This window comes from Taudactylus pleione, unplaced genomic scaffold, assembly GCF_031769625.1.
Source record: "Taudactylus pleione unplaced genomic scaffold, aTauple2 ptg000009l, whole genome shotgun sequence".
NCBI classification, from domain to species: Eukaryota; Metazoa; Chordata; class Amphibia; order Anura; family Myobatrachidae; genus Taudactylus; species Taudactylus pleione.
The window spans coordinates 7,219,642-7,245,193 of record NW_028284412.1 but is presented as its reverse complement, the minus strand read 5'-3'; positions in this window follow the sequence as shown (position 1 = coordinate 7,245,193).

The following is a 25,552-nucleotide window of genomic DNA, read 5'->3' as shown; positions in this document are numbered from 1 at the left end:
ACACATAGTGCTAAAGACTGGTAAAGCTATACGCTATTCTACCTATTACTACTACAGGCAAGTATAACTTGGGTAGCCAAGAAACACTCAATAACTGAGCATCTCTCCTTGCTGAGGCCAAGTGATAAATCAGGTGTGGATATCCTCTTTCTCTCTGTATTAATGGAGCCTCAGGAGGGTGGTTCAATCCCCATAGCCTGGTAGAGTCTATGCTGCAGAATTAGAACGCTATTTCATAGATCAGAGTTTTCTTTTCAGAATCATCTATTTATGTAGTCCTGCAAGTCTGTCACGGTCTTTGGGATTCCCTCAAACATAGATTATTATGTCTAGTGCTCATTTGCTTTCTGTTTGCTGGCCATGTGCCTTAATTTCAGTCTACTGTACAAGCTAAATAAATGTTCTCTGTAGTTGTCAAGGCATCTAGTTGTGTTTCCAAGACATATATGCAGCTACTGACATCATTAGTATCTGCATATCGTTCATACTGTAGTGTAGATAGAGTGGTGAAGCTCTGTTTTTTACATGATCAAATTATTCATCAGTTGGTACAAATGTGATCCAGGTATGCCATTCATTTAGCATTTAGGAAATGATCCCTGTACAGATGCTTATTGCTGCCAAATTGCATATACATTTTTACTGTCTGGTTGCAACATTGTACTCTTGGTTTGATAAAGAAAAAAAATAATTGATTCTTATCTATACGTGTTATGTAGTAATTGAAAACTGCTAATATAACTTTCATATTTGTAAGTTCATTTGTCCCAAGGTAAAAAAACAAGCAAAAAAAAATCATATATATATATATATATATATATATATATATATATAAATACTAGCAAGAAATCAGTGGCACTCCCGGACTTGTTAAATAAGTAAATGTAGTTTTATTGCATGCCTATTAAGCAGCGTGCAGGAAGGATTCTCCTTAAAGGTAAGAAGTTATTGTTATTCGTTTTGTTATTTGGAACTAAGCTATTGCAGTGCCAGCCTTGAGAAAAGGGCCATGCGCGTCCCTGAAATGTCGGCTTTAATAGGCATGCAATAAAACAACATTTACTTACTTATATCCAGGACTATATATATATATAGTCCTGGATAAATAAATCAAATCAGCAGCAGGTATATGATCAACGTTTCGATGATTTTATTTCATCGTCATCCTGATGACGATGAAATAAAATCATCGAAATGTTGAATATATACCTGCTGCTGATTGGATTTATTTATCTGAGTGCCGCCGTCTTTCGACTGTATTGTTGGGGTTCCATGCTGGGATCACCTACGGAAGGCATCAGTTATCTTGTCTCACTTCAACGGGAGTGCCGCCTATCTGGACATTTTATATATATATATATATATATATATATATATATATATATATATAAATAAAAACAGAAAACCCAGCACTCACCATGTTTAAACGCTCACAATGATATATAAATAAGTAAATAAATAATGGGGATTTAGTTCATGGATTGATCAATGCATTTGACAAAAACATGACGCCATTTGAGAAAGAATAAATAAACATTGGGTCCAATGTTATATATACTTAAACTATCCTCTCATTTCACATCTTATTTTTGCCCCAATATGCATTAGCAAGATGTTTTTATGTGCATTCTTTATTTATTCTTTCTCAAATGGCGTCATGTTTTTGTCAAAGCGATTAAAATGAGCCATTTAATATATTTCTAATCCTAAATATACACCTTTGATACCAACTCTAATGTCAATTTTCTATTTTAGAAAAAACTGGAGACTTTTCCGATTCTATATTGCGTTATAAAGATGGGCGGAAGCTATCCCCACCGTGTATAACAGAAGGGCGGAAATGATGTACCAAAAATATTGCGGTCACATGCACTGTTACATGCACAGTCAGGGCGGAAGTGATGCCCAGCCCAAGATGTGAGCGGCCATGATCGTAGGCTTAGGAAGAAGCAGGCATCAACTTAAGGCGATGCGGAGGAGATGTGAATCGTCACGGAACACGTGCTTACCAATGGAGATGACGTGGACGCAAGGACGCCGTGCATCTTTGATAGACAGGTTCTTTCACCATTGATGTGTCGCGCCAGAGCAAGGGCGGAAGTAAGGATAGTAAGGGCAAAGATTTGCCGCAACGACAGAACGCTAAAGAACATCTCGTTATTAATGTACTTTCTAAGATACGACTGGAACATACTTATTAGGAACTGATGAACTAATACAAATATGACATTTATTAAGTATAGGGATCCTGGACCACACAGGATGTGACGCAGACTCTTGACCTTTTGAACCCTCAGTGGGCTATAAAAAGCGAACCTTTACACATACACACCATCCCCTTGATGAAGTCATAGATGAAACGCGTTGGGTGTGTTTGCTGCTACTTCATGCACTTTGGACTACTACTTCTCTTTCTCATTCAGATAAGCTGCTATTTTTTAAATTATTTCAATTTTTTAAACATTTTTTCTTCATTGTCTTTTTTCATCATATTATGTATTTTAAGGGATTTTCTCAGCCTATCTAGGGGGAAATCCTATAATTGTTCACAATAAATTGCTATTTTTTATATATTTATTCTTTATATTGTTATTTATTACATTAGCACTTTTTGGTCTCAACCTATATTTTAGCACTTGCTTAATAAAGATTGCACTATTCTGAATAAGTATTGGTTTTTGCTTGAAATTTTCCTTTATTATGCTGATGCATTAATATGTGGTATTCACTGGATACAAGTTATTTCTATGTATGAGTATCTTATCACACTGCAGTCACTTTTATTTTTTAATAGCAAACTGGTCGCTCTATCATCAATTTACACTTTCTCCATGGTTTCTCAAATACTCACACTGGTATTATATTATTGACTCAGAGCTGACGCCCACAAATCGGAGGCCTAGTTGCTATATTTATATACCACACACAATTCTATTTGTCCTAAGTTCCTAACCTATTTATTTGCAAGTTCTGGCGCTTTATCTACCATTTTTTTTATATATATATATATATATATATATATATATATATATAATCTAGCACCAGCAATACAGTACTTCAATGGATCTTATTAATACGTTTTCCAATGTTTCCTAAAAAAATCGAGATTGCGTGATGGATATTAGCAACACTCTAAGGGGTCTATTTACCAAACTAATTCTGTCCTTAAAATATGCGGAAATGGCTGTTTCCACATACAGTATTTATGGACAGAAGTTAAAAAGCAGAAGGCATCAGAGTTATAGGCCGCTCTGCAAGCAACAGCGCTCACAGGAGCTGTCCCTATCGTTTTCTATGAGGATCATATTATGGAACCATTAAAAACCTTTAGATAGTTTCAGCCTGCTGTTCCCTGACCAGCCAGAGAGGTATCTTCTGATCCCTTCCCAGTGGGCTCAATACATACAGTTGTGCAGAAGAGTCTGATCCTAGATGTAAAGTGATAGCATTGATAACTTGCCCCCAATACAGGATTCATAAAGCTTAGAAATGCAGCAAGTAAACCCCTAAATCTTCACAGCAGCATTTTTTAGCAACTTCTGTTGATTAAGAAAAAAATATTTTAAAGCAATATTTACAAAGCTATGATATTTTCTCCATTCATTTTAATGAGATTTCCAGCATATGCAATACATGTAGCAATCCCATTGAATTACATAAGGGGCTAAATGTAGTAGACTGTGTGGTGGGAGAAATCTATTACATTTAGCCCAAGTTCTTAGAAATAAATGGGAAAAGTTACACCTATCTAGCTTAGTCATAGCATAGTCTGACATTTGTATAATCTATGGTGGAGGTCATATTCTGAGTGATCCTTCATATTTTTGTACTTCCATGTACCTGAGGTTCCAAAGAAATTTATTTTTAACCAGAGCTCTATTGATGTGAAATACTGTACACAGCACAAAGAAAAAAATATATACAATGTTCCTTCTTGAAATGTTGTAGTCTAAACTGAAATATAATCATCTTTTACTCTTTCTTAACTCTTAATCTGTTGTAGTAAAAGAGGGGGAAAAAAACAAACTTAATATCCTGATATAAAATTATGCCTCTGCTGATGTTCAAAGGAGGATGTCCCCAGGATTTCCATCTACAGACAGACAAATACGAGTGGTTTCCCACACTGAGCTCTTGTAGTTGGCGGGTAGGAAAAAGAGTCAGGGGCATTGCAGAATTTTATTTTTCTGTCTCTCCCCCATCTTCCCCTTTTCTTCCCAATACTCTCTCTATCTGCCTGTCATATCCCTATTATCTCACTCCTCTTCACTATCTCCACCTCTTCCTCCCATCTCTCTCTCTCCCTCTTACCTCCCATCTCCTGCACTCTGAGAATGCCCCTCTCTTCCACTAATCTCCCCTATCTCTTCCACTAATCTCCCCTATCTCTCACTGCTATCTCTCTTTTTCCCATTTTTCTCTCCCTCATCTCCACCTCTTCCTCCCTTCTCTCTATCCCCTGTTTCCTGCTCTCCTCCTGTCAACACTTCTTTCTTCCTCCAACCTCCTTCTCTCTATTCCTCAGATTTTTTTTGTTCCCTATTTTCCCCCTCTTTATCCAATCTCTCTGTACCCTATATGTCTCACCTATGCAGAGGGAGTAACAGTAATTGAATATTCTGTGTATAGTATAATGTTGTATATTAAACTGTATAGCATATTATATGGTGTATAAAATATTGTAGTATCCTGTGCATAATATAATTAGATATGAGTAGTTTGGTTTTTCTCCTCAATGGCTCCCACTGCAGCAATAGGACAGACCATCAGGACCATTGCACCAGGAATAGATAAGTATTGTGACTACAGATGTGCGGGATCGGTTTTACTCGGATTTACTCGGTTCTTTTCACCAAAATTATTGCAAGTTCGGATTAGTTCGGATTTATTTTATTGGCTATCCAAAACATGTGATAGCCGATAGCCAATAAAATGCCATTTTTGAGATCCGAGTAAATCTGAGTAAAATTGAACCCACACATCTCTAATTGTGACCATGGATGGTGCATGGGGGAAATGGACTGAAGAGGGATGGGGTAGGCTGAGGTAACACAGCATATACTGTAGTCATGTTAACTATAGGGGACCAGGCATCTTGTGGCCGGGGTATGTGAGGTGGGAGCTGGGCCTCAAGCACTGCCATAAATGGGTTCTTATGATACTCACAGGCCCCTGGAGAACATGTTGAGTGTGAAGAAGATACAGAATTTGGAGAGCAGCAACACTCCATCCATGGTATCCAGGCTTCTAACAGGCAAGAGATGTACAGGTCTGGGTAAAGACATGGCAATGCTGGCCAAGATACATCCTTCTCCTTTGGGCTGCCTTTACTGCCACATCACTAATCTGATTCCACAAGTGGGGGTGTGTGACATTGCAGTACAGGACCTTCTTATCTAGAGAGGGAGACTCTGGTAAAACTGGATGAGAGCTTTCTTCTTGGGGGGAGGGGGTGTTTGTACCTCTTTCAAGACCTTTTTGAAGAGGAGGTGGGTGTGCATGGGGAACAGTGTGGGTCCTTCTCCTCCAAAAACAGCGGGAGGAGAAGGATCTTCTCTGGCCTTTCCACTGCACTACTTTCATCTATCTGCATCTTTTAAGCAGCTGCTACTGTGTCTTTGTGCTAATTCTGCGACTAATGGTCTTCTTACTAAGACATCCACTGGCTGTGTTGCTAATAAGTCGCTGTGTGTTTTCAGATGCACCATCAGTCACACCATCATAAATTGCAGAATCTCAGCCTGAACATGGCCATCTGTGTCAGTGCAACAACCCTCCTCTTGGTTCCATGCAACAATGGTTTCACATGATCCAACTAGCTGGATTTCTTAAAACACTTCACAGTACAATGAGAACAATGCAGACTCCAGGACATGTGGCACTCTCTTGAGGATCTTGGTACAAGGAGCATATTTTCTGCATGTGAAACCTCCAGCCAGATTTAGTGTCTTCATCTGTCTGGACACCCGTGCAACACTGGTCTACCTTCAGTTGAATTGGATGAAGGAACAGATTCTTCCACACATCCTTCATGTCTTCTACTAGACTGAACTTGCTACTCAAAACTACAGGAAATGCAGGTGCAAATGAAATCCATCTAAAGCTCTTATTAATGCTCTCATTATCTCTTTGCCTCAATTTCCATATCCTCTTTCTCTTTAACCTTCCCAAGTCCCACCTTGCCCCTCTTCAATCTATCCTCTCCAGGTAGCTGTCCTTTTTATTATACTATCTTTCCACTCTATCTTAGCTGACCCTTTCTACATATCCCTACACTGGCTCCCTATCTCTTACAGAGTCAAGTTCAACCTCCTCATCCTGACCTACATGCCCTCAGCCATTCCTCTGCCCCCTAAATCTCCAACTTAATTTCTAACTACACTCACTCCTGCTCCCTCCATTTTGCCAATTACCACTGCCTCACTACTACACAGATTGTCTCTTCACATTCCCTCTTCCAGGAATTTGCACATGCTGCTCTCAGTCTGTAGAATACACTTCCATGTCCTATTATATTAGCCACTAGTCTCAAAGGCATCATGCATGCCATAAAAACTCACTGCTTGCTTCAGGACCTCCTATCTCCATTACATTTGCTACCATCTCTACTCTCCACTTAGTGCCACCATTTCTTGTGTCTGCCCCTTCCCTCTAGAATGTAAACTCTCATGAGCAGAACCTTTTTCCCTTGTGTTTTCCCTCTCAACACTTCATCGCTAACTCACTGTTTCTTTAGCACATACAGTACTCCATAGCACTGGCCTACCACATGTGGGTGCTGCTTATCACTGATGCTCACTCTCTTGTCAATAGCTGGATCTGCAAGTATATGTTCTGTTTATACTCCATCAATTCATTGTTCATCAAATCATTTTAGATATGAGGAAACAGTAGATGTTAAATGAAGCTATGATCTAGAGTTTATTGAATAAAGCATGTTCATGGTAAATATTGCCTCCTTTGTTTTTCTCCCTGTAACAAACAAGAGACATGTGGATAAGCAAAGTCTTATTTTGGGAATAAGATATATTTTAGAGCCCTGGCTGAAAATGTATTTTTCTGTGAACATAAAAATGAGTGATATCGACAATGAGGAAATCTAATTTACAGTAATTTGGTGAGGTTAACTCTGAACATCAAAATCTCTTATTTAATATATGAGTTAATGCATAAATACATTGACTGTAGTTACTCTATTTGCAATGGGAAAATAACATTTTAATCATAAACTGAATACTAGGCAATTACGTATTTGAAATGTTGATAATATATACCAAAAGTCATAGAAAACAGCTTAGTGGATACATAGACCACATAGGAAATGCTTCTGAGAATATAAAAATAGTGAGAGATGGGAAATGAATATGTGTTTCCGAAAAAGACAGGTCTCATTAATATTTGAATCAAAAATGAATTTTTAATCTTGAAGCTTTGATTTGGAAGTGAACAAGAATTGTAGTTGAGAGGAACATAAAAATTCCTAATGATTTAAAGTGGGAGCCAAAGACACAACAGAACACTCTATTTCCATTATCCATGTGTTCTGCAATGATCACAGGATGTTAACTTCTTTTTTATCTAGTGAGGTGAACATAAAGGGAATTGTAGCTTTGATTGTTTACTGTAAATGAAATATAAAGCTTGAAAACTTTCTTTACAAGAAAAATGTGCAAGAAATTATGAAATATAATGAATGTAAGAAATGATTGTAGTGAAAATGTAAAAGTGGTTCTGTGGAAAGTGTAAGTGAATGAATGACAATTTGATAGAGATGCTTGCAGACCCCTGTGTTTTGGTTTGGGATCTGGATTCATCTTTGTGTTTTGGTTGTGGTTTTGCAAAACCACCCTCAGGTGGTTTGTTTTTGGTTTGAAATTTTTTTTTTAAGTTTTTAAAAACAGCTAAAAAATGTTAAATCCAAAACCCGAAATTCGGATTTAAAATCCAAATTACGAACCGTGGAAAGATCAGAACCACAACTCGGATCTGTCCGTATCTCCTCAGGAGATCAGAACAGTGACTCGGATCTGTCTGGATCAGGTGAATTCGGATTTCTGGAGAACCGGACCACACATCTCTGTTTGATAGTATAACAATTAATGTAGTATGAGAAGTGCAAGTTGTGCATAGTGCCATATACCCGCCCACTTCAACCACTCTATATACAGGAAACTTAATTTTCATTATTATGCACATTTTTTATCTTGTAAATCAAATATCTAACAGTGTGTCTCTAATTATGGAGCATTTTCATATCTTAAATTAGTTTTTCCATTGCTCCTGCCATAGTGTGAATGATAATTGAGTTGAGATAATCCACTAACATTAATGCTATATAAAGGTTCTTAGGTTTTGCCAACTGCTAAGATATTTGTCTGCACCTTCTCAGCTGTAGTGGCCCCTATCACTGTGTAGCCTAAAAAAGTTAGCTGACTTTACTTAATACTCCCTTCTCAGCCTTGAAATCTTTCTATTCCTTCAAAGAAGCATTTGTACCAGTCTCTGTTCTTCATCACCCAAGGTGCTGTTTATTATCAAAGTTGACGCTTCAGATGTTGGAGCTAGAACCATTCACTCTCAGGTGTCTGCGGTAGATCTGAAATTACATCCATGCGGTTTCTGTTCTATTATATTTTCTACTGCTGAAGTTAACTAGAATGGACAATCCTGAACTCCTGGCAGTCAAGTGGGCATTCAAGGAATGGGACACAAACTGAAAGTAGTAAAACATTTTATTAGTACGGACTATGCTAATCATTAAACTATTCAATATATTCAGGCAGAAGAAACTTTCAGTCATAGAGAGGCCTTTTTTTTCTTGATTTTATTTTATTGCTACTTACCATCATGGTTCTAAGGATATTATAAAGTGGAAACTTTATCTAGATGGTTTTTTACCTAAACATCATGTTCCACTTCTTAATAATTTTGTCTGGATTCACTCAATAACTTTCTACTCAATAACTTAAAGCATGGGATCAAGTACTATATAAAGTTTGAAACCCCATCCCATCTGCTGCTTGCACTTGAATCCTTAAGACAAGCAGTACTCATAGAAATCCATGATAATGAACTGTCTGGGTATTTGGGTATCAGTAAAACCTTCACATTTTTAGCTTTTTCACACTGGTGGCCTTTCCTGAAGTCAGTCTGTTGTAAAAAATTTAATTGTTGCCTATAAGATCTTTTCTAGACTCAAAACTCCTAGGGACTTACCTATCGGTCAATTGCCTCCTGTACCCATTACTAACAGTCCTTAGATGCACATTTCACTGGGTATTAACAAATAAATACAATTGTCTAAAGGCTATAATTCTATTTGGGTAGTACTTTACTGTTTTAGTAAGTTGGCTTATTTTTTTCCCTTATCTAGACTTTCTTCAGGTAAAGCTCCACTCTTTGAATAATACATTTTAAATATTAATGGATTATCTATTGTTTTGGATCTAGTTCTAAGAGATCCCATTTCTCACTGCTGTGAATAACTTGTCACAAATACAGTAGAACTCACTTGAGCCTGTGTGCGATGGGTGTGACACAGGGCTAATAAAAAAACACTTGTCCATTCTACAAATGATTACATGTCCGGTTATCTTACACACTCACTATTAATTCTCAACTTCTGCCACCACTAAGGTTTTCTCAGGAACTACTCACTCTAAAAAGAAAGCTTTCAGATCTTCCCACAAAACTACAGTTAGACCTTAGGTCAATCATAAGTTATCCATACCCAAATAATAACCTGTAGAACAGATATGTACTGTTGATTAGCCAAATCTAAAGGAAATGTAATTTGATAAAAACCACAAAGACTAAGGCCCTGATTCAGACCCACTCGCGAGCGGCTGTCCGCTCGCAAGTGGGTCGATGTTCTGCACTGAGCACGCGCACGACGGAGGGAGCTCCGTCGTGCACATGTGCCAGACGCGACGAGTGAAGGAAAGTCCTTCGCTCGTTGTGTCTGATCAAAGGGGGCGTGCTGTCGATGTTGATTGACAGCACGCCCCCTTTGGTGGGCGTGCCGGGGGTGTGCCTCCCTGACGGGGGCATTCCCACGGGAACGCCACCCGTCAGAAGCCGGCCCACTGACATCACTAGTGATGTCAGTGGGAGTAATTTTGGCTCTGATAGAGCCAAAATCACTCCGGAGCTTAAGGTTGAAAACCTCAACCGCAGGCTCCGGCTCGCAGTTTCGATGGTCGCGATGGTCACGACCATCGCGGCCATCAAACTGCACGCTTGTATAGGCTGTGGGTGGTGACCCACAGCTATACGAGCGTCCAGGAGGACGCTCCATTTTTATGGAGGGCGGCCCTCATTCAGAGCGTGCGCTCTGCTCAGACCCCCTATGTGCCCTGACCCCCGTGTTTTGGTTTTGGATATAGATCTCCCCTGGTTTTGGATCTGGATTGGTTTTGCCAAAACCTCACCTCCATGTTTTGTTTTTCGGTTTTGGAACTGGATTTTTTCTTAAAAAATCTTAAAAACAGCTAAAATACATAAAATGGGCCTGTTTTTGTTCCTACAGTATTATTAACCTCAATAACATTTATATCCACTCATTTCCAATCAATTTTGACCACCACAGAGCTCACTATATTGTTTTCATCCAGTTTAGACCCAAAATTTTCACCAAGCTAGCTGACTGACTAAGCTAAGGGGCAGCAGTGGGTGGCACAAACACATGGCAGTTCAACTTCCAACATGGCATATCAGGAAACAAATGTTTTTATTATTCAGGAGAGGCCTGAGGGAGTTGGAGTATGTATGTAGTTAAAGGCAGGGACAGGAAGGGTTAATTGGTAGTAAATTTAACTACATTTTTTGATTCTGAAGAAACTTTATGAGGGAGAATGGGACGGGAGAGGTCTTCAGTTCAAACTGCCATTGTACCCACTATCCACTTAACCAGAGCAGATATTGTGGACAAGCGGAACAGAGTAGCAAATGCAACATTTAAGATTTAAGGTTTAAGTCTTACGTTGTGTCTTGAGCACCATGCCTGCTGCTGTGAGTGGATTTTCATCCCAGAACGGATGAAGACATTGTTTTATTTCCCCAATGGACACAGATCTGAGGAGATGTAAATAACTACTGACAGGAAAAAGAGGCAATTTGGAGGCCCTTACACAAAACTGCCTTTGCTTTACTTGAGCTGCCCACCTTCCAGTGTGTACTCAGAAAGAGTTTGCAGCACAGCTGGGAACCTTGTCAGTGATCGGCCTGAGTCCACTTCCCCAAAATGTGGAAAAGATGATGCCCATGAAAATGAACTACAAATTCTACAAGAAAGACCTTTACTGTCAATCACGTGCAAATATTACAGAGGCACATGTAAAGGTGGATTCCAGTGGGGACAAATTAATATTGTGTGAAGAAGATGATGTATACATCGCCCCAGATTATACTATCATCGAAGCCTATATCCTCATCCCATCCTGTGTTGTTTATAAATTACAGCTGTGCATCCTGTTAGATTGGGGACTCATTGTCCAATTTAGTGGATGAGAACACCGTTTTAGTCCATATCATCAACACACCCCCTACACATCTTCTCACCTGGGCTACAGAAGTAGCAGCTGCACTCTGGAATACGTTTGCACTGAGTTGCCCCTCTGACTCACTCAAATTCAGGCAGAGGGCCATGGGTAGGGAGTAGGGCCACTATAATCAGAGAATGCAATTTTAGCTGCTTTATTCAATTTTTTAAACCATATCCTCTGTTCTCACCTTTGAAAATGTTTATGCAAATCTCAGCAGAGGTGTTTGTGAGGCCATGGCTAACGCGTACACACACAGAAAAAAAAACACATTGATTGATTAATTAATTATTTTGGGGGGGGCACTTGGGAGAGAGAACACCCGAACGAGGCAGCAGCCTCTTGATAAATGACACAGGCAACACCCCTGACACACACAAAAAAAAAATATTGATTGATTGAATTAATTTTTTAAGGGGAACTTGGGAGGGAGAGCACCCGAACGAGGCAGCAGCCTCTTGATAAATGACCCAGACAGCACCCCTGTGCAGCTGCATTGCTGATAAATGTGGCTAACGTGCACACACACACACAAAAAAGATTGATTGATTAAAGTTATTTTTTGGGGGCACTTGGGAGGGAGAGTACCTGAATGAGGCAGCAGCCTCTTGATAAATGACACAGGCAGCACCCCTGATACACAAAAAAAGAGATTGATTGAATACATTTTTTTATGCACTTGGGAGGGAGAGCACCAGAACGAGGCAGCAGCCTCTTGATAAATGACACAGGCAGCACAGCACCCCTGCCCACCTACATTGCTGATAAATGTGGCTAACACGCACACAAAAAAAATAGTTTTTATTTGCACACTGGTGGTGTGGCAGGCTAACACACACACACAATTTTTTTATATTCTCGCACTGGTGGTGTGGCAAGCTAACACGCACACACAAAAATGTATTTATTTATTTTTTACACTGGGGGTGAAAAAGAGCACCCCTGATGGACAGAACACCCCCTAGACAACACAGCAGAACAGCCAGCCCCTATGGACTACAGCCAGCCAGCCCCTATGGACAGGACAATAGCCAGCCATCCCCTATATGAATTAACATGGAGAACAGCCAGCCAGCACCTATGGACAACAGTCAGCCAGCCCCTATGGACAGGACAACAGCTAGCCCCCTATGTGGTATGGATTGGGCAACAGCCAGCACCTATGGACAACAGCCAGCCAGCCCTACAATTATTATGCACAACAGCAGCGCAGCACAGCTCCCAGCACAACCTCACAAGTCACAATTATGCTACAGCAGCACAGCATGGCTCCCAGCTCCTTCCCTCTTCACTCTCCACAGCCAGAATGAAAATGGTAGCGATTGCGGGTCCTTTATACAATCCAAAACCCATGAGAATCCGACAGCAGGATGATGATGTTTTGCCTCGTTTTGAGATCGGAGTCAGGCGGTTAAACCCGAGCTGACTCGGATCTGCCTTGTATCTGCTAAGTTCGGTGGGTTCGGTTCTCAGGAAACTTAACCCGCTCATCTCTACTTACAACCCCAGCTCCTGTGTCTCTCAGCCTCACCCTAGCCCCTGTGCCTCACAGCCCCAGCCCCTGTGTCTCCCCAGCCCATGTATTGATCTCTATTCCCACTTTCACTTCATCTCCAGACCCCCTAACCACCCCCTGAATGGTGTCTCTCCAGCCCCTCAACCAGAGCCTGACCTGTGTCTCTCCAACCCAGCCAACACTTACCTGCTGTTCTTCTTCCTGGTGGCTCAGGCTGACTCCTCTTTGACCCATCGGCGAGATGTCATGATGTCACGCTTGCTGCGCAGGCAACAAAAAAATCTTTGCCGGGCTGCCAGCCTCCCTCTCTCACCCTGACTGGCTGTGCCCTGCTAAATACAGCAGAGGCAAAGGGACACATGAACTGGGCTCCCAAGATTCCTGAGGGGCCATGGCCCCTTGGAATCTCAGGGCCCAGTACAAGTGCCCTTCTGTACCCCCCTGTCACCAGGCCTGTTTGCAGCCACTGTATATCATGAAGTGTATTATGATTTAATTATTTATAATACAAAATTAAGTACATTTACTATTAGCATTTTGTGCAAACACACTTATAGAATTAACTTTGTAACTTTTTTTTTTTTTTAGTAAAAATCATCCATTTTTGGGTTTCACAAAAAGGAAAACTTCACTGGACATGCAGTCCTACTGAGCTGATTACACATCACAGCAACAAGCCATAATTATCTGTTGAGCAAAATAAATCTGTAAGTGCTTTTATTAAAGGTATTTGGTTCCTGCAAACTGTCAGGATGATGGTTCCAAAAATAAACATCTAAACACAAGCATGCCGGAAAAATATATGTCTTGTTTAGAGATGTGCGCTGATCCCCGTGTTTTGGTTTTGGATCTGGATTTTCCCTGGTTGAGGATCTGGATTGGTTTTGCCAAAACCTCTCCTCCGTGTTTTGTTTTTCGGTTTTGGTTTTGGATCTGGATTATTTCTTAAATATTGATAAAAACAGCTAAAATCACATAAAATGGGCCTTTTTTTGTTCCTTCAGTATTATTAACCTCAATAACACTTATTTCCACTCGTTTCCAGTCAATTTTGACCATGTCACAGCTCACAATATTGTTTTTTTTTCATCTAGCTGGCTCACCACTGAGTGATAAATAGAGTTGAGGACTGCACAAAGATGATGGTTGGGGTACCCCTTGAGGATTAAAGAATTGATAGATAGTTGGCGCAGGCACTGACTGAAGTAAGAAAAGTTGATATTGATAATTGCCACTGGCTGAAGTAAGAAGAGTTGCTATTGATAAATTGGTGCAGGCCCTGGCTTAAGAATTGATCATTGGTGCAGCCCCTGGCTGAAGAATTGATAATTGGTGCAGCCCCTAGCTGAAGAATTGATAATTGGTGCAGGCCCTGACTGAAGAATTGATAATTGGTGCAGCCCCTGGCTGAAGAATTTATAATTGATGCAGGCCCTGGCTGAAGAATTGATAATTGGTGCAGCCCCTGGCTGAAGAATTCATAATTGGTGCAGCCCTTGGCTGAAGAATTGATAATTGGTGCAGCCACTGGCTGAAGAATTGATAGTTGATAGTTACAGTAATTGTTGATGCATCCTCTGGGATGAGTAGTAGTGGAATACAGAGCTATGATTAGGAAGGAACCAGTCCTGCAACAGCCTTGAGGCCTGGAGCTCTTGGAAAACTGTGGCTATTACAGCCTTGAGGGCTGGTGAGGAGTGATAACAGGTGGCCTTTGGGTCGTGAAGCAGGATGCGGGTTTTGGGCCGTGTAGCAGACTTAAGGGCTGAGAACCCTTGGCTGAATGTCACTGTTGTGTGACTTGTGCCGTCGGGTTGACACAACAAGCAGCAATTGGTTCCGAATTTTCTCTAAAAAAAATTAAAGGGGCATGCAGGAGATGCTGCCTGTGGCCATTACAATTTCTGGACATTCATAAACCATAATATTAAAAATGCCAGACAGCAATGCCCCAAACAGCACATAATGGAAAGGAAAAGGGTGCAAAATGGAATTGTCTTTGGGTCCTCCAACCCACCCTTATGTTGTATATATGAAACAGGACATTCACAGTTTAACAAACCAATCACTGCAGCGACAGGGACTGCCACTTCTGGCTGAAATTATTGGTTTGTTTGGACCCCCCACAAAACAAGTTGCCAATCCGCAGTAGACATTGGTGGCAATGATCCCATACACAAACTGGCTTAACAATACATTAGATTAGATGTCTTCATCATCATCCCCATCAGTGTGTGCATCCTCCTCTTCTTTACACAATATGAATTTGTACCCGCTGGAATCCATCATTACAAATGCTTCTGTATTCTTTGAACTTAAGTGCTGGGAGAAGTCTTTCTTGTAGAATTTGCAATTCATGTTGATGAACATCATCTTTTCCAAATTTTGGGGAAGTAACCGCCTACGATGATCACTTACAAGGTTCCCAGCTGCGCTGAAAACTCTTTCAGATACACACTGGAGGGTGGGCAACTTAAGTATAGCAAAGCCAGTTTGTGTAAGGGACTCCAAATTGCCTCTTTTTCCTGCCAGTAGTGAAACGGACTGTCTGACATGTCTATTTGGATGCTATCCGTAAAATAGTCATCCACCATTCTCTGAATGGTGACCGTATCAGACAAAATCATGGTAGACATGTCACTCATTGCAGGCAGTACTTTCAGACCCAACCAGAGGTCATTAGTTTCTGTTAACTGATCTGCATCACCACCAGCAGTTGGTTTCAATTTTGTTTTTTCCTGGCAGATGTAGAAACTGACGGAGGAGATGCTGCCGTGTCAAGTTCCGCATGAGCTGACAATTTTTTCACCACCAGCTCTTTGCATCTTTTCAGATTTATGTCCATCAGAAAAAAAGACACAAGGTATTACTTAAACCTAGGATCAAGTATTGTCACCAAAATATAGTGATCTGATTTCAAGAGATTGATGACCCTTGGATCCTGTTGAAGCGAATGAAGGGCTTGATCTACAAGTCCCATATACTTAGCGGAATCACTCCAATTCAGCTCCTCTTTCAGTTTCTCCAGCTGATTTTGCAAAAGTATGATTAGGGGAATGACCTGACTCAAGCTGGCAGTGTCTGAACTAACTTCACGTGTGGCAAGTTCAAAGGGTTTGAGAACCTTGAACCACACAAAATGATTCTCCTCTGGGATGTGTACAAATACGCCCACATGTATTGCTCACACAATATTGCTGGCATTGTCAGAAATCACAAATCCCGAGGAGAGTCCAAGTGGGGTAAGCCATTTTGCAATGATTTCCCTGAGTTTCTCTAAGAGATTCTCAGTGGTATTCCTCTTACTGAAACCGGTGATACACAGAGTAGCCTGCTTCTGATTGAGCTGGCCTTTGTTAGCTGTTGCTGCTGCTGTTTGCACTGTTGGAGGCAATACACCTGCCCAGTGGGCTGTCACAGTCATGTAATCTTTAGTTTGCCCTGTCCCACTTGTTTACATATCTGTGGTTAAGTGGACAGTGGGCACAATGGCATTTTGGAGGACATTAATGAGGTTTTTTTTAATGTTCTTGTACAGATTGGGAATTGCTATTCTAGAAAAGTGGAATTTAGATGGGACATGGTAGCAGGGACACACGACCTCCATTAACTGGGCAAAACCCACTGCATTAATGGTGGATAATGGACACACATCTAATACCAGCATAACTGTTATGGCATCAGTAATCCGCTGTGCAACTGGGTGTTTGCTGTCATACTTTTTTCGCCAAATCAAAGGATTGTGTGACAGTCATTTGTTTGGTTGAACTTCTTGAACTTCTAAAAGTAGTCTTCTTCCTGGTCCCTTTCTGGGATGAAGATCCACTCACAGCAACAGCAGGCATAACACTCAAGGATCCTTCTGAGGAACAACAGATAGGAGAGGAGTCAGTCCTTATGATATTGGATGCTGGACTATTTCCGATCACGAATGAGGATGTTGATGATGATGCAGGTGTTGGTGGTGGATATTGCAGGTGCTTGGATCCAGATAGAAGGGAGCAGCTTCGTGACACTGGACTGATTGTTTTTTTGTCCCCAAAGTTTCAATACCCTTTCCAATTTGATGAATGAGCTGTAACAGGTAAGAGGTTCCAAAATGGTTAAGGTCCTTACCTCTACTCACTGTTACATGGCAACAGTTACAAATGGCTTGGCAAAGGTTGTCCAGATTTGGGTGGAAATTCCACTCATGGTATGTGGATTTTTTGGTCCTTTACCCAGGCATTCCAACAATGGGATTTTTCCCCCCATGAGCAACAACTGTTGCCTGATTGTGATTTACAGTTTTTGCACAAACATCCTCGGCATCAACATCCTCATCAACATCCTCATCATTCTTGTTGTAGTTATCGCCGACTACATAAAAATCCTCCTCATCCTCCTCCTCGTGCAATTCCACAGAAGCATCCTTGATTTCTATGTCAGGATGACTTGTTCTGCTCATCCCCACATTTGTAGAGGGCACACAAATGTTGGAAGTACAATCATGTTCAAGTACAGTATTACAAAGGTCAGGTTCACACATGGCAAACACGGACACACTTGGACTCTCCTCGGGGATCTGTGACTTTTTGGAGACAATTTAAATTTTTTTGTACCTCTTCTACAAGCAGAAGGGCTTAAATCATCACAACTAGAACCACCAGTCATAAATAAAGGCCAAGGTCTTATCCTTTACTTGCAACTTTGTGTAGTTAATTGCATATTGCCAATTTTTTGTTTATCTAAAGCTGACTTAGCGTTAGATTTTTTTTCTTTAACAGGGTAAACATTGATTTTTTTTAGCCTGACTTTTTGGCCTGACTTAAGCCCTGGTACATCGGCCTTCATAGATGACATTGACAGCCTTGCGTAGTCATCATGACTGCTGCCAGCAGCTACAAGACTGGTATGTGGATCTTGCTCTCCGGTCATGTGACTTTCCTCCATACTCACTGCAGTATTACAGCAGTGTCACCAAGAAATTATAGCGCAACTAAGTTGGGGCTAACACACACAACCACACACAGAAATTATTTTTTTTTTCACACTGGGGGTGCAGAGCACCCCTGAAAGAGGCAGCAGCCCCTTGACAGATAGCAGCACAGCACTCCTGAGCACCTATGTTGCTGACAAGTGTGGCTAACATGCACAAAAAAAAAATGTTTTTTTTTTTCACACAGGGGGTGAAGAGCAACCGTGAAAGAGGCAGCAGCCCCTTGACAGACAGCAGAACAGCACCCCTGTGCACCTACGTTGCTGACAAGTGTGGCTAACATGCACAGAAAAAATTGTTTTTTTTTCACACAGGGGGTGAAGAGCAACCGTGAAAGAGGCAGCAGCCCCTTGACAGACAGCAGCACAGCACCCCTGCGCACCTACGTTGCTAACAAGTGTGGCTAACATGCACAGAAGAAACTTTTTTTGGGGGGGTTTAACCCTGGGGTGAAGAGCACCCCTGAAAGAGGTAGCAGCCCCTTGACAGACAGCAGCACAGCACCCCTGCACACCTACATTGATGACAGGTGTGGCTAACACACACAGAAACATTTTTTTTTTTGTTCTTGTTTCACACTGGGGGTGAATAGCACCCCTTATGGACAGAGCACCCCCTGGACAACACAGCAGAACAGCCAGTCCCTATGGACAACAGCCAGCCAGCCCCTATGGACAGGACAACAGCCAGCCCCTATATATGGACACCAGACAGCCAGCCCCTATGGATGGACAGGACAACCTCAGTCACAACAACAGCCAGCCAGCCCCTATATGGACAAAAGCCAGCCCTTAAGCAACACAACTGTAGCCAGCCCCTATGCACAGCAACACAGCACAGCTCCCAGCTCCCTCCCTCTTCACTCTCCACAGCCAGATTCAAAAATGGCGGCGATTGCGGGACCTTTATAGAATCCACAACCTGCAAGAATCCGACAGTAGGATGATGAACTTTTGCCTCATTTTAAGATCCAAGTCAGGCAGGAAAATCAGAGTCGACTTGGACCTGACTCGGATCCCCTATATTCGGGTGGGTTCGGTTCTCAAGGTACAGAACCCGCTCATCCCTATTTTGCATGGTCTTTTTATTTAAAAGTGATTTATGCCAATGTTGCTGCCAACCCAGCATTAGCCCCTGGGTCTGTTAAAAAGCTTGCCTCTGGACTTTAGCAGTGGGCCTGTTACCAGCAAGTGACTTGGAGAATACAGAGGGGAGGGGTATGCAGGTCATACAACATATAATTCAATAATTCTTTATTTCCAGTGCTTCAAGGTATTACAGTACATAAAAAACAATATTTTGTTTGATAGCATAGTGCACTATTTGTATTTACTAATATTAGAGACTGGTCCATTAAAGCTGTCTCTGCTTTGACCTCTATCTGCCAACCCTAGTGCAGACACTTTATGAGTTATGTAATATGTTCTGAGATTACATAATTGGTGTGATTTTGGTGAGTTTGATACTGAATCTGGTCATAGTAGCATACGATTTTACTATGGCGAACATGGTTCACATTCACATTATGTAAGAACCCAATACTGCAGCCAAACTTGGTTTTGACTGCATAATCTCTCTGCCAGCACATCATCTCCTTCCTCTCTCTACAAAACACACAGAAAAAAAAGATGCCATAAAGCTAACTATAATAAACACACCCAAATCACACAAGAATAACAAAGACAGGATTTACAGTAATAAAAAAGATAACAATCAGCAATAAGAAAAATAACTACTGTACTGTAACAAGACAACAAAAAAGAACTCTTAGACATCATTAAACATAAGTACTATGGATAATCCTACTCTACTCTCCATTCCTATCCTACTGTATGCCTTCTCTTCTCTGGACCCTGTTATGAGAAAATTACAGTGAAAATGCAAAAGATATACTGTATTGAGGGCCGGATTCAGAGTTGGGAATAGAGAGAGAGATAGTACTTAACTGTTAACCTGGACAAACCATATTGCAATGCAAGGGGTGTAAATACATATTTTTTTTACATGTGGGGTAAATACTGGCTGCTTTTGTATGTAGCCCACAAATACTGCACATCTTTATTATTACTCTACAATTTAGATGTCAGTTTGGACACCTCCCTCCCAAATCTAAATCTCACTGCACATTTTAAATCTGCCCCACCTGCAGTGCAGCATGGTTTCACCAAGATGATCAGTTGAGAGAGATATCTCTCTCTATTCCCAACTATGAATCTGGCCCTGAGGTCATAATCCTGCGTATTTTGAAAACCAATTGAAATCCGCACAGTTAAAGGCATGTTTCAAGTACAAACTTGTTTTGGGCTGGAAATCAGAGGTTTGTTGGAAATTGCAAACTGTTTGGGGTAATCCATAGGAGGTTTAGGTCTCTGAAAGCTGCTACACATTGGAACTGGTATCAAGTTTTCAGCTTCAAAACTGTTATTTAGTAAATCCTGTGGTTTGGCTTGAAAACCACATACAATGGTAGGGTTTGCAAACTGCATACAAAAGCGCATTAGTAAATCTCCTCCAATGTATTTTTGTCTTATCTTACAGTACTACTCAGTGTTGGACTGGCTCACAGGGGTACAGAGGAAATCCCTGGTGGTCCCCACTGCCTGTGGGCCTATTCTCCTCTTCTAGGTGTCGGGTTCCAGACCTCAAAGTTTAGTCTCTATTAGACAGTCAGTTACCTGGTAAAGCAGGACCACAGATCAGCATGGGGGTTTGGTTCTCTTCTATAGAAATTACACCAAGTTATGCCTAATGGTTAGCCAAGTGTCTGTGGTGGCTGGCCACACCTCATCTGTGGGGTGACCACACCCCTTAAGCAAGGGCCCCTACCACTGCATTCCCCTGGTGGGCCCTTTAGGTCCCAGTACAACACTGGTACTACTTCTGTGAATTATTAATCTGATTACTGTTTACATTTATTATATCTTGTCATTAACTATTAATAATCTCACAGTTACATGTCATGCATATTTTCCATCATCATTTGGCCTCATTTTGATTTGGACACTATGTGCCTACAAGCAAGGATGGCTGAGGCAGTTATATTTACCACTTTATACTAATGCAATTATCTGTACAGCTCTATTTCTGTTTGCAGTCATTATCCGTAGTACCATCACTTACACTAGTCAGATGTTGAGTGCAAAATATCCGTCAGAAACAGAAGACCCTTCTCCATACGCATGACTCCATCTAGTATGGAAGTGAGGCTACATAACTCTCCCACAAGACAAATCTTTTCCATATACTGTATTTGCATTGTAGCCACTCAGTTGCCCTTTTGAAGGACAGATACATCTTGCTACGCATGAATGGTGGAGCAAGAAAAACAGATATAGTGTAATACTATCATAAATTATAAATGGTGATTGATTCCAATATTGTACTCACATTTGATGAAATTAAAGCTTGCATATATCACCATATCCATGGTGTATCCTTTATTGGAGCTTTAGAGTGACTCTATTGGTGCTTCTGATTTTCAATATTCATTTAGTATCTTAAAAAATAGACTAAAATAGTGCAATATTGTTTCAAAACAATAGAACAAATTTATTTATACATCACACTCACATTTAATAAAATATAACATGCATATATCACCATATCCATGGTAGAAGTAAGTGGCAATAATGACCCCTTTGGATGGAAGTTCTAGAAATCGGAGTCCCCAAGTCCCGGAAACCTGTTGCTCCAATCTTAAAAAAGGATGCTACACCACCAGGAAACCTGGAAACCTCAGCTAAACACATTTCAGACCCTTGATGGTCCTTCTTCAGAAGTGTGAGGTTCTACTGGACTGGGCACCTATATATACCCCCACTAATTGACACACTGAAAATTGATTTTCGCGGCTAAGTCCATAGCCGGAAGTGCATCATCACACACCGCGGTCTTTGTTCCCATTCCCAGAAGTGCGTCACTGGCTATGATGCTTTGCATTTCAACTCATCCATAACCAGAAGTGTGTCTTTAACATGCTGCACTCTGTGTTCCCATTCTCGGAAGTGCGTCATCGGATATGACACTTTGTGGTTCAACTCATCCACATCCAAAGCACGTTTGATTAGTTCTGCATTCCATTTCACCTGAAATCATTGGGGTATATAAAACAGTCCATATAAGTTCATTAGAATATATATAAAAGAAAACATCAAATATAGATACAATTAATATGTTATATGTATAAGTAAAAAGGAATTATATAGAATTATGTTAAAATTCATAACATAGAACTTTAAGATACCAGGTTATTGAAATACACTATGAGATATTAAACTTTACTTAAAATCAAAATATAAATATCATATATACACAATTGTTGGGATCTGAAATGGTAAAAAAGTAAAACAGTATAAATTCTACTAAAATATATGACACTATAAAAAACATTTTATTTTGAAGTTACTGTTGAGGCCCTGGGGGACCAACGTCTGGAGTTTATATTTCATTTCCATTTTGGCAAGGCAAGTCTCAGTATCTTTATAATGCCATGTTGGATGTATTTGTTCAATCCCCCAGAATCTCTTAATGTGACATGGGTTTGAGTTATGTACTTGTTTAAAATGTGCAGAGACAGTATGTGTTTCTAGGCCTTTCTTTATGTTATATAAATGTTCAGCTAATCTGATTTTCAAATTTCTACTTATTTTTCCAATGTAGAATAATCCACACTGGCATTCCATAGCATAAATAAAAAAATGTTAATTACATGTAATGAAATCCTGTATGGGGTATATAATCCCCTTAGCTTGATATTCCTTAATTTTACTGTCGCCTTTGACCATTCTGCACATTTTACAAAGCCCACAACAATGAAACCTTGGCTCCTAATACTGCTTCTTTTAGGAGTTTCGATGGCACTATGTACCAATTTATCTTTTAATGATGGGGCCCATCATTATATAAATGATGGCTTATTTCCTATCTCATTCCTTAAAACTGGATCTTGTTTCAGACTTCTCCAGTTTCTTCTAAAAATAGCCTCAATCTCTCTGTGCGGTGTGTTAAAATTAGTAATAAACATTTTTAGGTTTATTCTTTGATTTCCCATATCAAATTGCTTCTTTCAACTGACTCTACTTTGCAACGTCATTCTTCTATACATGTTTTACTATAGCCCTTATCCAGAAATCTTTTACTCATACTATCCATTTCATCTTTGGAAACTTCAGATTCTGTACAATTATATTTTATATGCAAGAATTGACCACACAGTATACCATCCAGCCAATTATTGTGATGTTGACTGGATCTATTTATATATGTATTGGAGTCTGTCTCTTTTCTATATAGTTTGGTATGCATTTATTCGATATTCCTTTATATATATGCATAAATCTAAAAAATTATATATTTTTTTGACTACTGGAAAAGGTTAAATTAATATTGAACTGATTATTGTTTAAAGATTCACAAAAACCTAATAATTCCTCCTCAGTTTTGTTCCATATAAACAGCACATCATCTATAAATCTGTGCCACAGCACCAGGCCTGCCCCCAGCTCATCCTGATGCCATATGGTTTGGTCCTCCCAATATGTCATATATAAATTGGCATATTTGGAGGCAAACCTGGTACCCATTGCCGTTCCTACCTGTTGCAGAAACTAGCTGTCGAAGTAGAAATATATATATTTTTAAATTAATTTTATTCCATCTAAAATAAATTCCTTCAGATCCATAGATTAATCGGATTGATCTAAAAAGTACAAAACAGCTTCAAACCTTTCTCTGTCCAATAATAGTGTATAATGCTGAAATATTGTCTCTACTCAAAAAATAATTATTATTCCAATTTAAAGTTTCTAATTATCTTAAAACTGTACCAATGTCCCTTTTATAACCCTTGCTTGATTTGACTAAAGGCTGTAAGTAGTGATCAATCACTGCTGACAAATTGGACGTAATACTGTTTGTGCCAGATACTATTGTTCTACCCGGTGATGAGTTGAAACGCAAAGCATCATATCCGGTGACACATTTCCGGGAATGGGAATACAGAGTGTGGCATGTTAAAGATGCATTTCAGGTTATGGATGAGTTGAAATGCAAAGCATCATAGCTGGTGACGTACTTCCGGGAATGGGAACACAGAGCGCGGTGTGTGATGACGCACTTCCGGCTATAGACATAGCCACTAAAATCAATTTTCAGTGTGTCAATTAATGGGGGTATATATAGGTGCCCAGTCAAGTACAACCTCACACTTCTGAAGAAGGACCATCAAGGGTCTGAAACATGTTTAGCTGAGGTTTCCTGTAGAACTTACCAGTAGAGGGGTGGCATCCTTTTTTGAGATTAGAGCAATAGGTTTCATGGACTTGGGGATTTCTAGAACTTCCATCCAAATGGGTCATTATTACCACTGACCGCTACCATGGATATGGTGATATATGCATGTTATGTTTTATCAAATGTGAGTGTGATGTATAAATAAATTTGTTCAATTGTTTTGAAACAATATTGCACTATTTTAGTGTCTATTTTTTTGAGATACTACATGAATATTGAAAATCAGAAGAACCAATAGAGTCACTCTAAAACTCCAATAAAGGATACATCTTGGATATGGTGATATATGCAAGCTTTAATTTCATCAAATGTGAACACAATATTGGAATTGATCACCATTTATAATCTGATAGAATTACACTATATCTGTTTTTCTTGTTTTTCATTTTTTCTTGAGAAATAATATCTCCTGGAGGAATATAACCATATGAAAGTGTTATTGACATGGAAGAAACTTATGTAAGAAATTACAAGCTCCCACATATATAAAAACTTTTGGGGAACACGTGCCTATGCGCCGGTGTGGAACACTATTGTTTTGTTGTAGTTTTTGGAGCTTGATGAATGGAGAGCACCTATATTCAGGCCCGAAAGGTGAATGGACCTATTACATAAAACATGCAAAAATGGGTGTATAAACAGGCCCGTCCACCTTAATGAATAGGCCCATATATGTGGAATCAAAAAGGAGGAAAAAACTCTATAATGGAGCACTATTAATAAAATAGAACTCCAACAGGTAGTCAACGTGTAACAAAACATACTGTACTCTGGAATAAAAGTATAGCAAGTTCCAAGGTATCTATTGAGTATATCAGATAATTCCCATTATAAGTGACATCAACCCTTATCTAAATTAACACAGGTACAAATCATATGGTAAACTGAGAGAGATGTCAAGTATTTATAGTTTATGCAAATACTGAGAAATAAGATTAAACTTGTATCAGATGTACTTCAGTGTACATAGAATTGCAAATGATAGAAGCCTACTCATTCATATCAACAAGTCAGTGAATGGCTGGGGAGGCACTGGCTAGTTTTAGAGCCAGATTTACAGATATACATATGAACCCGAGGGTTCATGTGGGCATTATACAAAGGTGAATCAGTATATAGTGCTGGGAATTTGGTCAGTGTTGATCAGGGATGTGCGGAAAAGGTAGACAGGGGATGGAGTGCCTCACCTGCCATACACTTTTTACTGCAGAGATTTGACTATAAAAA